The following is a 19005-nucleotide window of genomic DNA, read 5'->3' on the forward strand; positions in this document are numbered from 1 at the left end:
AAGCCAGGTGACTACAGTTAACCAGAGAATGTCCTGAATAAAATTTTACTGGCTACATGAGTGAGTTACAATAAAGTTAGCTTTCACCTTTTATAGCAAAACAGTATCCAGTGCTGTAAATATTACGCTTTTCCATGGCTCCTACACATGATGGACAGGTAACAAAATTGTTTTGTTTGTAAAGTCTCCCCAAGCTCTTTCAACTTGTCTTGACACACAAAGCTTGGCTACACCACATGCATCAACCCATTTGTATTACTTCAGTGGAACAAAAAGATTTCAGAAAGACACATTAATTTTATTCTTATTCAACAGTGACATTGAAAAGACATTCTTATTTGTGCAGTTGTCTGAGCTACTAAGCCTGCTCGTAGTTATACATATTTTTAAAATTGTGGAGATTCTGTGCTCTTGAGATTTTTGACATACTTAGATTAAATGATTACCCCAAACATTGCATTCTTGACATATAAATGATGAAGTGACTTAGATTCTTGGAGAGAAAATAAATGATTCTCATGAACTTGTTTAAGCAAATTTCAGTACTCAGTACTTCAATAGTGAAATTGTTGGACGAGGTCAATAAGAGGACATGACCTCCAGTTAACCTGCAAGTCAGACGCAGGCAATCAGAGGCTCCTTACTGCCTCCCCTGTCGAACAAATGTACATTAGGTGCACTGTTCCCATACTAGGAACCACTTCAAGGACTTGAGAGAGTAAAGTGTTATTGAGAGCATCTGGACTACATACATGACTGAACCATGGTAAGACCTCCACGTAAGCTTTTAAGATTCTACAGAGCAGGTGCCGAGATCTGCTAGTCTGGCTGTGACCTAAGGCAAGCCTTCTATGTCAGTTCCCTTGCTTATTGAAAGTGCCACCTATCAATCTGGAGCAGCTGACTCTTTCTTTGATCTCTCCTTGCCCCAGTGTATAGGGCCAGTAACGAATTTCACCCACAGAAACTCCCAAGGTTGTGAATCAACAGAAATGTGAAGAAAGATCACCATGCTTTATGTAAAGCTTGCATGTGGTTTTGGAATTTGGGAAGAGGTAGTAGTATTGTTTCCAATAGTGTTACTTTTCATTATAAGATCTTTAAAAAATATTTTATTTGACAGAGAGCGAGAGGGAGAACAAGCAGGGGGAGCAGCAGAGGGAGAGGGAGAAGTAGGGTCTCTGCTGAGCAGGGAGCCCGATGCAGGCCTCGATGCCAGGACTCTGGGATCATGACCTGGGCCGAAGGCAGATGCTTAACTGACTGAGCCACCCAGGCACCCCCATTATAAGATTTTAAAAATCATTGTAATATTCTCTCCAGTTGCAAGTCATCACTAATAGATTCCCTAACAGAAATTAATGTAAATTACAAAAACCTTACAATATATAAACACGCAAAATTAACGAAACTAGACTACCATATAGCCTGAACACATTTTAGTTCCTTATAGAATCTGGACCATGTTCAGTCAGCAGAGAAAAAGGTAAATGGATTAGTAGAAATTTCTTGGCTAAGGTTAACCCCCAACTAGCGGCTGCTTCTTGTTCAGACAATGTTTAGAGAAAGACACAACATCCAGTAGACATGGACTTTATTTTCCTGTTCCACATGATAAAAGAAACAAGCTACTTAGTGGTTTGAGAACCAGGATCCAAGCCTTTGCCTCCCAGTTCTCTGATTTTCAATAGGCCTCAAGCCCTTAAATAGCAAAGTTCCAGGTGCAAACTAACCCAGGTGCTCTCACTTTCCCAGCGCCCACACTTCACCCTCTACGAAGCTCCTTTAATGAGTGTCCTGAGAGCTATGGAGCCTTTCCGTTCATTCACAGTATTATACAATGAACGCTAGGGGGGAAAAGGAACAAACAAGATACATTTCAAATACAGGATTCAATTACTTTTCACAACTCGGCGATGTGTCAAAGGCACGCTGTGTTTTGTTTTGAGGGCGGGGAGATGACTGGGAGGGAATCCTGGGCCCCAATTGGCTGGCCGCTCGCCGCTGCAGTTGAGCTCCAGCCGCTCCGCGAGCGTTATTGATCTGAAGGGTAAACGTGGAGGGAGCCACAGAGAGGGGTCCAAGCGTTTCTGAGAAGAGAGGCAGACCTCTTCCAGGAAGCAAGTGGTGTCTGTTGGCTCCCCGGCTTGGAGAATCTTCTGTGAATGAAAGGGGACGAAATGCAAGGCAGTTTGTTGCTACAGTGACTTAGAAGAAAAAAAGAGAGAGAGGGAGAAAAGGAGAAAGGGAGAGAGAAAAAGGTCTCACCTTAGGTGCAAGGCTGGGTTGTTGCATCCTGCAGTTGCTGTTTCTGCTTCCGCTCCTGCAGCTGCCGGTTCTGCCATCAGGTAAGATGTCCTCCCCCCACCCCCACCCCCCCTTTAATTGAGATTGCATCGTGTGTGATCGCTTCAGGATATACGCACAAAAATTCATACATGATTAATAAAGTGTTGCCTAGCGTAGTCAGAAGCTGAACGAGGCTGCACACAGATCTGGCATCTGAATTAGGAACTGGTGCGTGGTTTTGCTTTGAGAAACTTCAGTAAGTTCTAAACAAGTCTCTAGTCTTAAGAGGGAAAGGTTAAATTAAAAGGGGAGGGAAATAAATGTTTTAACCACTAATGGACCTTACTTAGCATGGCTGAATTTTCAAATGAAAATAATTATGTACGGTGGGTGTTCAACTGGTTATTTTATAAATGGCTTTATTGATCTATTTTTATGACAGAATAATGCTTTATTTTCAAAAAGCTTCTGTAAATACCCATCTCCACTATTTTTTGTTAAAATACAGTAAAATCCCCACATCCTTCTCCACTGATATTTATTAAGGTATGTATATTTAAAAGCTTCGTTCTTCACTAAAGAAAACTGTAAAGCCATTTAAATGCTTTAACAGCTAGTCTCCTATACAGCTCTCTGAGTTTCCTACGACAAAACTAATTTGAGACAAGTGGAAGAGCTGCTGTGGGTTATATAATATGTATTTAAAAAATATCTTAAAGGTATTAATCCTTTGGTGGTACATTGAAGAAGACGTATGTGCAATATAGGACACAGAAGCAGATCGTTTTTTCAGAGACCTTCAGTATTTTATAAATGTTTTCTCCCTTTTAAACATCATTCTACAAGGAAATCACAGTGGCTTCAGAACCTCTTTAGTTCAGAGTGCTTGATGTCTCATAGACATATTTCTCTCTACTCTCCGGAGTGGGAACTGACATACTTTTGGGTGATTCTGTGACCATTTCATGATTCTCAGTTTCTCATCAGGTATTTTGAAACTCATTCACAAACTGCTCAGCTAGAAAATTGGTTTACATACTGAGGGGGAAGAATTAAAAAGAGAAGGTTCTGAAAATGTGTTTACAGCTTTCAGTTACCCTATACATGACCCAAACATGAAAATCCAACCCTGCCAAACACGTATCAGTTTGCTTGGTCTTTTCAGCGTACTTGATTGGTTTTCAGATTTAAAAAATCCAGACACACAGCTGTCCAAAAAATTGAATCTCCTCATTCAGTGGCGTCATTTATTCACTAAGTTATCCTAAGCAATTTGAGAATCACTTTAATTTATAGGTCTTCATTATTAGTTCTAAGAAGGAAATTAACTGAATAGGTTTTTCTTATAAATATTTCTAGCAGAAGGTCTCTTCCGAATTAAAAGTCATATGGTTACTCTTCCCAAGCCATAAGCAGTTGATTGAGTAATTGTTTTGGAAGGCTCAAGAGCTCAGCCACACACAAAGTGGAAGCTTCCACTTAACTAATTTAACCTGCACTTTACCTTATTCAGTGATGAGATCTAGGGACAGTTCCCCTACCTGCTATTGAAACTACTGTAGCAAATAAAGGTTTCACGTTAACTTGAAAATCCAGTTCCAGAATATATATTCTTCTTTATTAATAGCTCTCACTTCAAAAGCTAACTTCCCAGTTTAACCCTAGAATAGTTTAGCACCTTCCCATTAAACAAACAAACAAAAAAAATCACATTTTCTTTTCTGTTGTATTTAGCAAATCTCCAGTTTCTGGATTCTTCTGATGTGTACCATTTTCAAGCGTGGGTGGGGGTAGGGGGGTGGGGGTGTGGGGGGGTTCAAGCCAAGAATGTTTTTTTTCCTACTGGACCTGATTCCTTCCAATAATCTTACTACTGTGATCATTTTAGATAATTCCCACAAAAAGAGAGAGCTGAATTATAATGGGAGGGAAGCGTCATTTGTTTTACATGTGGGATAATACATATTAAGTTCTTATCACAGCAAAAACAGTGCTTAGCTTATGGAAAAAAAAAAATCCCTGCTAATGCTTCACGTGACATACTTACACCTCAGTATGACTGCATCCTTTAAGGATGGAACAAAAACTCATCTCCTTAGAGCATCTTTTGCATCTGGTATTTTCACAGAACATATTTCATGTAATAGGCTGTGATATTGATTGAAATCAATCTTTTATCATTTTGTGGTTAATAAGAATATCTGTCACTCTTACCTCTTAGAATGGATTGTGATGAACATCAAATCACTCTTGCTGATGAAATAGTACTGCAAGTAGTCTGCTGAAACTGTTCTTACATGAAATGTGAAATATTACTGTTTTCACACCTATGCCATTTAGATGTCATATCATTAAATCTGCCTAACAATTGTGATAGGAAGATGCATACAGTGATGGTTCTCTTCAGAAGTGAGCCATGTTTTCATGTAAAAATATCAAATCTAAGGATTGTGTAATAAAATGACTTAAGTAGACTGTTATAAATGTCTCCATACTTCCAAAGGAAAAGTGTAATTACAGATGTCTCATTTAAGGTATCATTTCCTTAGTCTCTTAATAAAGCTGTTTTAAAAAGTACTTATGTCCTGTATTACCATGTCAGTGTTACCACATCAAAAGATAGCATTTTGCACCAATTCATGATTTTTATATTTATATAAATATTTATATTTGTAATATATATTACATTTATATTTATAATTACATTTGATTTAGGTGGAAATTTTATCTTTCTTGTTTAACAAATATTGTTTTATTTTTATGAATTGGCTCAATTCTTATCAAGAAAAATAAATAAGGAATGAAGATTATGATTTTATCAGGAACTTTCCTTTCACTTTACTAACACATGAAAATTGAGCAATTTACTCTCTTATGGCTTTTAAAAGCATTTTAACTTTTGGCTTTAAGGTAATTGAATTTTTTTCTGAATTACTATGCTAAAAGGGTTATATATCATTACCAAACTTGAAAAGGAAAGTGTGTACGTGCACACGCATATGTGCGTGTATTTATTTGTGAATGTGAATAATTCCACCTGTGCTGAATATCAATAGTGGTTACTCAAGTTTTTTTTAAGCATCACATGCTAAGCTGACTAATAATATGCAGTAAGTAACATTTTTAGAAAAGACTAAGAGAAAATTATGACTACTGTAAAATTGAATAACAGATGAACTTCACATAGGGTTATTATACTTTCTGTGTGATCCTGGTTAATGTTATAAGAATTCATTTATTCAATTATTGATCATCACTTAATTTAATAAGCATTTGTTACATTATTGGAAACAAGCCCTATATTTACTTTTTTTTATAAGTTTAGCTTCATTCAGGTTTGTATCACTTTATCATATTATAGCTCATGGTATTAAGGGGTAAATTAAATCTTCAGTATGCTTCAGTTATTTTTTTCATTAAGAGGTTATGGGTTTCTTACATAGCCCTAGCTCTGTGAACGTTGTATAAGTCACTATTCTATAAATGAATTTATATTACCTCGAATATAAGGGATGTGCTATTTTACAATAAAATTCTTTTTTTTAAAGATTTTATTTATTTATTTGACAGAGAGATAGAGAGAGAGCACAAGTAGGCAGAGAGGCAGGCAGAGGGAGAGGGAGAAGCAGACTCTCCACCAAGCAGGGAGCCCGATGCGGGACTTGATCCCAGGACCCTGGGATCATGACCTGAGCCGAAGGCAGCCGCTTAACTGACTGAGCCACCCAGGTGCCCCTAAAATTCTTTAAAAAAAAAAAAAGAATTTTATTTATTTATTTGACAGAGAGTGAGATAGTGAGAGCAGGAACACAAGCAGGGGGAGTGGGAGGGGGGAAGCAATCCTCCCGCAGAGCAGGGAGCCCGATGTGGGACTCGATCCCAGAACCCTGGGATCATGACCTGAGCCAAAGGCAGACGCCCAATGACTGAGCCACCCAGGTGCCCCTTGAAAAATAAAATTCTTAAAATATGTATATCTCATGCTTATAGGCATGAAGATTCTGGTGAGAGAAGGTGAGGTACCAATTTGTGTACAGATACCCAATAAAGAAGGACAGGATTCATGTATCAAGTCCTAAATCTATATGTTCAGATAGCTGAATGATGCATACTTAGTTCCAAGTACCAAAGAAGTAAACATTAGGGTGTAGGACTTATCCTCAAATTAAGACGCTAGTTACAAGATGATTGATTATACCAGAAGTGTACCATGTACTTAGTAAGTCCTGTCACTTCCATTGACTATAAAATTATTATAATATGCAAAAAATGTTTTTCTCCATGTAAAGATGAGAGTCTTGTTTCATTGTCTGTATGATGATGTGAGAAGATCAAAACTTGGGAGTCAGACATGGGTATGAATCCAAATTTTGAGAATTATTCTGTGGGTACTTTTGAGTACACTACTTAGCTTTTGGATCCTTGGTTTCTTCTATTGATTTAGTATGATATTACCACATAGACAAACACTCACTAATAGGTCTTTCTCTTTTGAAATTTCCATGACTATAGCACTAGATGTGTAGAGATTAATGCAGCTAGAGCTGTGCCCCCACCCCCCGGTTACATGAAAACATGTAGTGGCCAGCATTTGTTATATGCTGTAATTTACTTGTCATGTTGGGATGGAAGTGGTCCTCAGGTCACTTATCTAAAAATAATTCCACTCACTTTTGGCAAGAATGCTTTTAATGAATAAGCATGGTTGTTTCTGGTAGTTTAAATAATCAGTGAAGTTTAGGTTGTGATGAAACTGTTACCATCATATTTCAGGAGGTTTGGAAGTCAAGCTAAAAGGAAAATAAGAGATCACTAAATAGAAAGTACCGAGTCAAGGGAAGTTTGTGGGATTATTATTTTTTTATAGAGATTTGGGCATGTGAATAGATGAGATCGAAATCAATAGACAAAAGAAAATGAATGCTGGATCAAAATCTTAGAGTGTTGGAGGAGTCATCAAAAGGCTGTGACCTCCTCTTGATCCTTGAACTGGACCCTGGCAATCAGAGGCTTCTCATCCTTCTCCCCGGTCCTTGGAATGTGCATTGTACCCACCATTCTCACTCTAGGGTTGTTGTTTCAAGGGAATAAACTTGAGAAAGTAAGGTGTTATTGAGACCATTGGACTGAACACGTGATTGAATCCCATTAAGGCCTCTACATAAACTTTTAAGATTTTGGCAGGCAGGTGCAGAGATCAGCTCATCTTGTGGGTACCCACAACAAGTCTTGTACATAGTTTCCTTTACTTGTTAAATCTGCCACCTACCAATCTTGCCCTCCATGTCTAGGAATTTCAAACCTAATCTAGAAAGCTCCTGAATTTTTGAAACAATAGAGAGAAGATTAAAATTTACAATATCCAGAGCGTAGGTGGCAGATACAAATAGAAGGTGTCATTAATTTTAATAATGCAAGTGAAATAGTATTCAAAAGCCAAATATCAAATAATTTTAGCTGACATTTCAACATTTATTAAAATAATATCTTGAATGTCAAAAAGGATTGTTAGGAAATAATCAACCAAAATGTGTTGTTAATTAACTTATCTAAAGTAATACTTTTAAACTTAATCAGAAGAGATCCAGATGCTTGGTAAATGTTGAGAAGTAGAGGAAATTAACGTTAAAAGACTGCTCATGGGAAAAAAATGATATGATGTATTTAAAACTATTTCTGAAGAGAGTGTATAGGGATATTTGAAGTAACAAGGAAATAACATTATATCCAAAAGGAAATGTCCTCCTACAACTTTGTGAGTCAATATTTATTTCCACTCCAAGGGTTGGAAAGGGCAGCCATTACTCCAAAGGATGTGATTTCAGGCCGATTTAAAAGCAAGGTTGAACTGAAACTCTACTCTTCTTTAATTACTAGCAATAAGATTGTGAGTAGAAAGTGAAAAATAAGCTCTTGGCAAGGTTTTATGTTATATTTGTACTTAGGCAAGCATGGGAAGCCAAGAATACTTTTCTGAAATAGAAGTGTCTCACAGTTAGACAGCTCATTATCTGAATCAATATCTGGTATTTGCACTAAACTCCTACTAGAAGGTCACCACTATAAGATCCTTACATAGAAGCAGTCCATTATTAGAATTGTAGCTGTTGCGACCAGAATTAGAGTTGTGTCAAGTAGTCTAGCATATACAACATAATCTCGTATATACTAAATATAAACAATATAAATTTTAACTGCAGTATTAAAATGACAGTTATTCTATAATACATTCTAATCTCAATATTTCACATTTATTTAACAAGGAATTTTATATGCCTATCATTATGTAAACCAGTGATGAGGAGAATAATGTTATAAATGAAAATAGAGGGCACATAATCTGTCCTAACTCAGAGGTTTACACGTACCTCCAGATAGCAGTATTGTCAGGTAGGTATTACTTTTGAAAAACAAAAATGTCAGGCATATTCAACATATACAATAGCACCTCAAGAACAGCAGCCCATCTCATAGATACTTGGCTATATTATAAACTGTGGAATCATTTTGGAGGGAAATTTGACAGCATCCATCAAAACTCAATACCTAGCAGTTCTAATGCTTGCATTATCTTCTGCAGAAATATTTTCATTTGCTTGTCATTGTCTTCTGATTTTATTCTTTCTCACTGACTGCTTTTCCTCATTCTTCTCTGCTGGGTTCTCTTGTCTTCGGACCCATAAATAGAAACTCTCAGGCTATCCCTGGACCCAGGCCTAGGCCCTGCTCAACTCTCTAGAAACTTCCTGAAGAGGTAATCCCATCCAGTAGTATAGGTTTTCAAGCCATTTGAATGCCTCTTTCCAAATATGTCTTTGTCTCTAATCTTTGTGCTGAGCATCAGACCCTTATCTCCAAATGCCTACTCAGTATTTCTACTTGCACGTCTGATTAGGCTGCCTGGGCTGCCAGAACTAAATATCACAGACTGGGTAACTTAAGCAACAGAAACTTTTTTTCTTACGATTCAGGAGGCTGGAAGTCCAAGATTAAAGTGTGGGCTGATTGGGTTCTTGATGAGAGCTTTCTTCTTGGCTTGTAGATGGCTTTCTTTTTACTGTGTCCTCATGTGACTTCTTGGTGCTCCTGCAGAGAGAACATGGGAGCAAGCTATCTGTTCGCTCTTCTGATACGGGCACTGATCCCATCTTGAGGACTTCTCCCTTATGACCTCATCTAACCCTACTTACTTCCCAAGGGCCCCACCTCCAAATACCATCATACTGGGAGTTATCAATTCAGTGTATTTGACACCCCCAACCAGGGAAACACACGCAGTCCATAGCAACATCTAACAATCATATTAACCATAACTTGTTTAAACCCAAGATGTTAATTTCTGTCCCCTCTCACCACAACCTAAATATATTCATTTTCTTAATTTGCTGCATCTCAGTAAATTATGTAATGATTCCTTTAATTTCTTAAGAATTTAGGGTCAACTCTGAGGCCCTGCTTTTTTCTCTCTTCTCCCCACAATCAGTGCCAATATTAAATATACTGGCTTCCTGGTCTTACTGTCTAAGTACATCTTTAATCCAGTCACTTCTACCTCTACCAATTACCTTTAATCCAGCCACTGTTGTCCCAGTTTCTAAACAGGTCTTTCAGCTTCTACTTTTATCCCCTACTCCTACCCCAATTCATTGCACAGAAGCTAGATGTAAACACTTCAATATCACTGTCAAAGTAGTTTCCATGGTTTAAAGACAATACCTGGCTTAACCCTTCCATTTTCTTTCTCATTATGCTGAGTTCATCCCTGCCACAGGGACTTTGCACTCACGCAATTTATCCTTTTCTTTACAACGATCTTGGTTTAAATATCCATACTTGAGAGCTACATTCTCTAATCATTGTCTGTAAATAGCATTTCCTTCTGCAGAAGAAATATTTTCACCTTTATCCACATTTAATTTTCTTTATTTTTTATTTTTTATTTTTTTAAAATTTTATTTATCCATTCATGAGAGACAGAGGGAGAGAGAGAGAGAGAAGCAGAGGGAGAAGCAGGCTCCCAAGGAGCAGGGAGCCCGATGCGGGACTCGATCCCAGGACCCTGGGATCATGACCTGAGCCGAAGGCAGACGCTTAACCATCTGAGCCACCCAGGCGCCCTAATTTTCTTTAAATAGGACCTGCTTCAGCTTACATTATATTCATTATATTGTCTATCTTCCCAAATAAAATGCAGACCACATGAGGGAAGCCACATAATAGTGCCTGGCATTTAAGAGCCGTCCATAAGTGTTTGGGTGAGTGAATAAATTACTAAATGAAAGCGTGGATATGGGCACATAAATTTACTTAAACACATACATGCATATAAATGGAGTTTGAATGATTTACGTGATGATATGCTAAGAGTGGTAACCTTCAGGGAGGAGAGTGAGACATACTTGTGAATTACCTGACTTTCTATAGTAATATATTCATGCATACAACTTGGCCTGTGAATATAATAATCACTAGTCATGCCATTTGTGCTAGTATTCAATACTGAAAGAGTGTTCTGTTAAGATTATCAGGGGAATAAAGAATATAATTTGAGTGTCAACCTACCAAAAAAAAAGGGTTTTAAAGTTAGGATAATTTGTATAAGTACTAGTTATCTTTACAACTCAAGAATCAATGCTATCTCACTATGTATAATGTCCCTGATTCCCCATGGTGTCCACAATTAAAATAAACCTCCCAGGATACACTAAAAAGGGGGAAAAAGGCCTTTAAAGATTTGCCTTAATTGGCTCTGAGATTCAGTTTTGTTATCTGGAGAGAACAGAGGAGAATCAGTATTAACACCTGGACTCGTGTCTGTGCAAAGTCCAGAGCTCCTAAGGTCACAATTAAATGGCTTAATCTTAAAACCCTCCAAGGTTTAATTCAGTAGGTCTCTTCAGAAGGGCATTGCTAATTCCTCCTGAATTGTTGCTGCTGTAACTGCACTCCCTTAATTTGAACAGTATTCAAGATTCCATTCTCCCTACTGAAGTTAATTGCATTATGAAAGTCGGTTTAGAGTGGTAACTTAACGTCCTCTTGTGGAGTATCTCTCTACAGAATCCTTTCTTTTCCTTTCCGCTTGACACATACCCACGTTTATGCAGGATAATCTCACAAATGCAGTGTGCCCTGTTTAATCCAAGTTTCAAAGAATATTCTTTAAACTCTTTATATGCATACCAAAGCATGTTAGCTCTCCAAAGTGCCTACAATTTTGTACATGCTCAGGCCGTCTGATCTAATAGACTCTAAGTCCTTGGAACATTAACAAATCTCTGAGCTTTTAAACAGACTGTGACCTATTCATTTAGAGGGCTACTTCAATAAACGGAAGCTCCCTTAGGTTAATGATGGATCATGGAGCTGTTTGATTTGTAGTGAGCTAAGTTGCCCATTATCCCCTAACATTCATGTGGGTCATGTTATCACAACCAAATAATGAGTCAGGCCCCTTCCCTCGTTCCTGTAGATTTCCAAGTCATTACAGGAAACCTTAGTGTGCAAGTCCATGAAGCTTTATGCCTTGTAACTACAGATGAATTATTTTTCCCAAGAGTATGTATTTCAGCTGAGGGTCAGTTTCCTCATGAGAATATCAGCTGCTTATACAAGAGTTCATCTATGTATCTTCTTGAACAGAAAGGCAGACATTCTCTTTGTTTCCCCCTACCCTCAACTAAGCATCCCTAAAATTGTCTTCACACTTGCCATCTTTCTTTGCTCCCTTGTACACATATACACAGACATGCAGAAAGACATACAGAGAGACAAGACTGGGGCATTGAATCAGTCTTTTATTTAAAAACAAAATTACGTCAGTTATAAATGTCATATCAAGGAGCCAAAGATCTGTTTTATAATGCCTGCCATGGGACTTCCTTCCTTTCTGTGTATCTGTTTTCTGTTAGTTCATTACGGTCTCTTTAGAGGCACATGTCTGTGCTAAGAAATCTTGAAAGTTAAGGAAAATTCACTGGAAATATATTTTAAGTGCTTTTCAAAGCATTTTTGTGATGCCCTCCCATTGCATGTTTATCATAGTGTATGCATGTGTACATACAGAGACAAATGTTAAAAGCAACTTCTTCCGTCACATCTCTAAAGCTAGCTAAATGTTTCTGATAGAAGGCAATAAACCCTTTGGCATTAATCCTTCCTAAAAATGAAATACTTCTACACTATAGAGAAAACTATATGAAATATGAATGACAGGAGAAAAACAACTTCATTTATTCTTGCTCTGTGATTTACGGCGTAGAGATGACAACCATGGGGGAGGTGAAGAATGGCGAATTCTTCTGTTTGATGCTAATTTTATAGTCCTACAGAACAAGAGAGCATTGTACCATATTCCGGATCTATAAGTGAATTTATTTAAAGATGGTCCATTAGTTCACGTCACCATGGAGAACTAGTAAATTATGAGTGTTTTTACAAATAGACTTGGGAAAACTTCCCTAGTATTGTGGATTCACAGAGAACTACCCTGAAAAATTATTTTATTCTGCTTCCCAGTCACAAAGCTATGACTAATAACTTTAACACAGAACCAAGATATTTTCATTAATGGTTACTTAACCAATTTTTGTAAATGTATTTACTCTTCCATTTTTTAATGCCAAGGAAAGTTTTAAACTCCATGAAAATAAGAGGATAATTTTAGGCTGAAAAGGTAGAGCCAAAATTCTCTTCACAAAAACAAACAAAAAACGTACCTCCCTTTCTCTGATAGAACTTAAAGAAATGTAAAAATATTACACAATGTATGAAGGTGTTTTTGTTTTTGTTTTTTTTTTTACTTTTCCTTTGGCTTATTACTCTTTATTTAAAACGCATTTTAGAAAACTGCATCAAAAGATTTTATCAGGACAGAATTCAGTTTGAGTATATTTGATGACCAATTACAAAAATATCAAGACTTCTCATAGTCTCTATGCTCCACCATTTATTTCTTGAAATATTTTCAACCTTATCTGGTCCCATATTAAAAAATCTAGATAGTTTAGCACTTCCAATTTTATTATAAGAATCTATTTATAGTTTTGGGATGACCACTCACCTTGTAACTTACCACTCCAGAGATGTTTTATAATTCTGATTTACCATGTACCTTTGGCCTGTAAAGGCAATGGATCTTTGGTTAATACTTGATTCCGAGTTATTTACTTGACCTGAGCTGGTCCTTAACTATTCTCAGCCTCCATAATGGTGAATGGCATTGCAGGACTCCCTTGTGAAAAGCTCTTTTGGGACATGCCCTTTATGTACAGCCTTGCATTGGATCCCACAGCACTCCTCTTGAGCTCTACAACACCTCCTCTTCCAGCTTCACAGAATCACAGGGCATTTATTTCTCTGATGTTGCATAAAGCTTTTTTCTTAGCTGCCTGTGTGTATATATAATAATTTTAGACATCTGCCATTTAAAATACTTTTGAGATGACTTATTTAACATCTATCTCAGGTGCCACATTTACATTTTAAAAGAAGCCATCTGAAGGTAATGTTTAATCCAAGTAATAATTAACAAGAGATTGGGATTCTATAAGAATTCGTGGATGCATTTTGAGAATCTGTGTTTTTTTCTTTCTTTCTGTTTACTTTTCAAAAATAACCTGTTTGATGTTTTCATCAGTTGTCATCTAATATATTTGTCTCCTAGATGATGATTGTTATTTTTCTAGTGTAGGTATACTTTTATATTTCATTATAAATGTAATGTGTGGGTGCCTGGGTGGCTCAGTTGGTTAAGCATCTGCCTTCGGCTCAGGTCATGATCCCAGGGTCCTGGGATGGTGCCCCGCATCCATCGGGCTCCCCACTCAGTGGGGAGACTACTTCTCCCTTCCCCTCTATGCGTTCACTAGCTCTCTCTCAAGTAAATTAAATAAATAAATAAATAAATAAATATTAAAAATAAGCGTAGTATATATTCATGTGGAAGAAAATCAAGTATTGCTGAGTGTGTTAAACTGGAATCTTCTCCCTTCCTGCTCACCTCTTCTCTCACTTCCCACAGATTACTGCTCACACCAGCAGTTTCCTATGTACTCATCCAGAAACTTTCTGCCAACTCATAAAAGCATGACTATAAAGAAGACTATTCTCTGTCTTCAATATATTTAATGATTATTTGACCCAGCTAATTTCTCTATCCTTAACAGCATTTTAAACTAGAATTCTCAAGTGCCCACACGCTTTTGGTCTTATCTTTTACCTCCTGAGCCATCACTTCTCAGTTTTATTTTCTGGTTTCTTCTCTTCTTCCCTTAATACCGAGGCAGCTTTCATTTTCTCCTGTCTATCTACACCCACACACACAGTGATCTAATCCAAGTTCATAGTTTTAAACACCATATGTTGACAACTCCCAGATATATAGCTACAGCTCAGATCTCCCAAAATCTAATCTCCTCTACCCAACTGCTTTGTTGGCATATGATACACTTGAATACCTAATAGACATCTCACATTCACATGTCCAAAATGAACTCTTGGTCTTCACTCACAAATATATTCTATTCTAAGATTTCACCATGTCTATTGATAAACTCCATGCTTTCATTCAAGCTAAAATTTCTCAAACTCCCTTACATCCTCTATTTCTTTCACTTTGCATATCTCATGTGCCAGGAAATCCTCTCCAAAGCACATGTAGAATTTTACCAATTCTCAGCAGCTTCACGTTGTCACCATGATTCTAGTAGTAGAAAATGCTTATCTGAATACTGCAAGAGCCTCCTAACTCATCTTGCTTTTAGACTTCTGAAGATTAGCCTCAACAGCAAGGACCATCCTTTGAAAATAAGTTAGATCATGTTACCACTATGTTCAGAATCAACTGATGGCTCCCCATTTACCTCAAGAGGAAATGCCAAGGGTTTATGTGATCTGTGCTGCCTCATTTTATTTCTGATCCATTCTTCCTACATTCTTCCCCTTGCTCTTTCAGTTCACACAGCTCTTCTCTGGGCTTTTCCTGAAACTTAACAAGCTAACTCTCACTTTTGTAGCCATTCCCCCTGACTGGAATTTTGTTTAACAGATGCCTACTTCACTAGCTGCCTTCAAGTGTCTTCAAGTTGCCCTTTCTGTACGGGGTCTATTCCTACTACTCTAATAGTAGAGCAAATTGCACAAAACCCTCAGTCAATACTTTATCCTCTTACATTGTTCTTTTTCCATGTCATGATGATTCTTTATTTCTACTTCCTCTTTAAGCACTTAGAGAGCAGGGATCTTTACATCTTATGTGCTAATATATCTCAGGAGATAAGACTAGTGTCTGGCAGACTAGCACATAGTAAATGCTTGCCATATTTATAAATAGATTTTGTATATATAGATAAATGAATGACCAAATTATTCCAGATTTCTTATATGACTTTTGTGTATTATAAGCATATGTGGCCATCCATTAGCATGAGCACACATACTCACTTTTATTTTTAAGGAAAAATAAAATTATAAATAATCTTACATATTTGTTTATACTGAGAGAAATGTTGTTGGGTTTTGGAACTATGATATGAAACATCTATGGTATTTAGTTTGTTCTGGTTTGTGTGTGTGTGACTTTAGTTTTGTGGTCTCAATTGCACCTGATGAATTGAAATAAGAGATTTAACCTGATTGTTCCTGAAGATTCCTTTTCAGTGACAGTGGAGGATAGACAAGGTACAGATTACCTTAATTTGCTCTTCTTTTTCATCTAATATTCATATGCTTTACCCTGTATACTTTTAAGAGTTCAGCCACTTACAAACCAAGGTGGAAGTGTGGGTCTGCAAACAAGTGTCTGCTTATGTGTCCATGTATTTGTTATTAAGTTGACTTAAAACAAATTGGAGGTTGTAAGTTCCTGGTGGCATAAGACATTTCAAGTGTATACTAGACATAAAAACACATATGTATATACATGCATACATCTAGAGAAAGAGACCGATGGGGGGGAGAAGGAGAGACAGAAATAAAATGTAAGCGATGTTTATAAAAGACGAAGAATTATCTGCGTCTATGGCCATACCACCCTGAACGCGCCCGATCTCGTCTGATCTCGGAAGAATTATCTGCATTTATATGAATTGTAAATATTTTCCATTTACAAATATTTTAATATAATATTTAACTCCTTTATTTTTCTAACTTTTTACAAAGAATCTAGGATATACCAAGAAAATAAGAGAAAGAATAAAAAAAACAAATATATTTGATAAAAACATTGTGTTATGTTAACATGAAAACGACCACCAAAAAACCCCCAAACCTTTAAACAGAAAAATTGCATTAAAGGCAAAATATACATTTTATGAAATGTCTATTGCCCTTAGGCAAATTTCCCTTTATCTGCCTGTCTTAGTCCATTTGGGCTACTATAAAAATTCCATAAACTAGGTGGCTTAAACAACGAACATTTATTTTTCATAGTTTTAGAGACTAGGAAGTCCAAGGTCAAGGTTGGTCAAGTCCAAGGTTAAGGTGCTCGAAGATTCATTGTGTGATAAGGGCCATGCTTCCTGATTCATGGACAGTGCTCTCACTGTCCTCACATAGTGGAAGAGGAGAGAAGCTCTCTGGGATCTTCATTATAAGGGCACTAATCGCATTCATGATGGCCCCAGTCTCACTTCCACCCTCCAATTCCCAAAGGCCCCAACTCCTAATACCATCCCATAGAGAGTTAGGATTTCAGTACAGGAATTTTGAAGGACACAAGTATTTGTTCTAGATAGTACTGTCTTTAATGAAGTTGTTGTTACTGTTCTTTCAATATCGATAAAAAACTGTTGAATCAGTGTATTAATTGGGCTTCAGTCTTGAAAGCAGAGCTGGCTCTAAATTTCATGAGAACAAGGGATTGATTTTTAGCATGAATTTACACAATTGATGGTGAGTTGGGGAACTGACAGTCTGGCAGGGGAGTACTGAGGATCAGAAAGAAGCCGCCTCTACCCATTCTGACTGAAGCACAAGTAGAGTGGATCAGTCACAGCTGACAAGGAAATACGGGAATCCAAAGCAGTAGCTCATGATGGGGTGCTCCTGCAGAGTTCTGCAAGAAGCTGTAGTCTCAGCTGAGTAACCGCCTCTGTGGGTCTATAACCAAGAAAATGGGGATGGGTGGGCCAGAACTTGCTGTGCATCCTTGTGGCCAGGCATCAAGAATAACAGCTAATGGAGGACAAGCCAGACCCACTTGTTCACTTCTGGGTCTGTTCACCAAATATCTGTCCACAATGGTCTTTGAGAATAATGTTTGCTTCTTCACCTGTGATTTCCAAATTGTGCTTCTAGTCGGTTCTCATGAGAACCATCTGGGAAGGGAATCTGCAAAACCTATTTCCAGCTCCACCAAGTTGATAGAACCCAGCATAGCAAGTAATTCCTTATCACATTGGCATCTAAATGTACCTCTTTGAACTTTGTTTAGCTTCCACATAAAGGAGTTAGGAAAATTGCGCTTCTACCTAACATGATAATCCTATGGTTCAACATCTAAGTGCAGTTTCCATGAAAGTTATATTTTAATGTTTAGTAGCTTATTATATTTCATCAGTCTGTTCCTCTTCTGATATAGTATGTATTAATAATGAAAAGCAATATGAAATAAAATGTCCAACACTGCAATTTATCCAGAATGTACATGGAAAAATGTGATCTTTCATTTCTCTCTTCATAATCATAAACATATTTTAACATGACTAAAATGTCAATGACCTATTGGTATTCTCACTTTTACTTATGGATAATGCAAAATGTTTATCTGACATATGGCAGCAGGCTGAAAGGCCTAATAGTATCTCTGAAATTTCAAAATTTTATCATCATGTATTTGGGATTCATTTATATTGAAGCTGATGTTCTGGGACTTTATTTTTCATTTCAGATTTTCATTTAATAAAGATTTATTTAGTGATCTAAGTATGCCAGACCCTGTTCTAAGGAGTGTATATATAGTTATAGAAACAACAAAGTCCAGTTTACATAGGACTTTAAACTATAGTCTTCTTTATTATTCTTTACATTTTTCCTTTATACAATATTCTCCCCTAACCCACATATCCCATTAAATAACTCCACTGGAGCTAAAGATGTTAAGATAAGGAACTTTAAAAAAATTAGCTGGTATGGTTGTTCTGGATTACTCACAATCTTGAAGTTCCCATGAAAGCAGTTGGGAGAGTGATAGTGACCATTGTGGGCTAACTTTGTCAGTTATTTGGTTACTTGTAGTTTCTAGAACTTATGATAGAATTGTGGCAGTTTTGTTGCAGAGAAACAAAATACTTATTTACTGTGTTTGAATAATCGCCGAAGCCTAAAATGAATTCCCATCATTGTTTTTGTTAGTTCACATTGCTTTAACATTTTTTTAATTGAGATATAATTGACATATAACTAGTTTTAGGAGTACAATATAGCGATTTGATATATGTATATTGTTAACTTTAAAAATAAAACTGAAAATTATTTTACCAGCAAAAGATGGGCTTATTTGGGAATAGCAGAGATTGCAATCTGGGTCGAGCAATCAGTCTATGGCAAAACCATAGGCAAGTCCAACAAACAAAAGGTTTAACATTTTTTTATGGAGAAGGAGGAGGAGGTTGGGAGGGGTTGTTTTAAAGTCCATTGGAGAGAATCAGAAGAGTTCAGGGTGATAATATTTTCTCATTGGCTGAGTTGCAGGGGTGGTCAATTTCTTATAGAAGA

At 37.0% G+C, this 19005-nt stretch overlaps 1 protein-coding gene across 2 annotated transcripts in view; it reads left to right on the top strand.

The window, feature by feature from the left end:
• Nucleotides 1-2054: 2054 nt before the first annotated feature.
• CDH12 (cadherin 12) overlaps nt 2055-19005 on the top strand; it is a 1005284-nt gene continuing 988333 nt past the window's right edge. For both annotated transcript variants that reach the window (XM_027605549.2, XM_027605548.2), the window contains exon 1: nt 2055-2348. The gene's annotated coding sequence lies outside the window, so the exon portion shown is untranslated. The remainder of the gene's footprint in view (nt 2349-19005) is intronic.

Source organism: Zalophus californianus, chromosome 5, assembly GCF_009762305.2.
Source record: "Zalophus californianus isolate mZalCal1 chromosome 5, mZalCal1.pri.v2, whole genome shotgun sequence".
Classification (NCBI taxonomy): Eukaryota; Metazoa; Chordata; class Mammalia; order Carnivora; family Otariidae; genus Zalophus; species Zalophus californianus.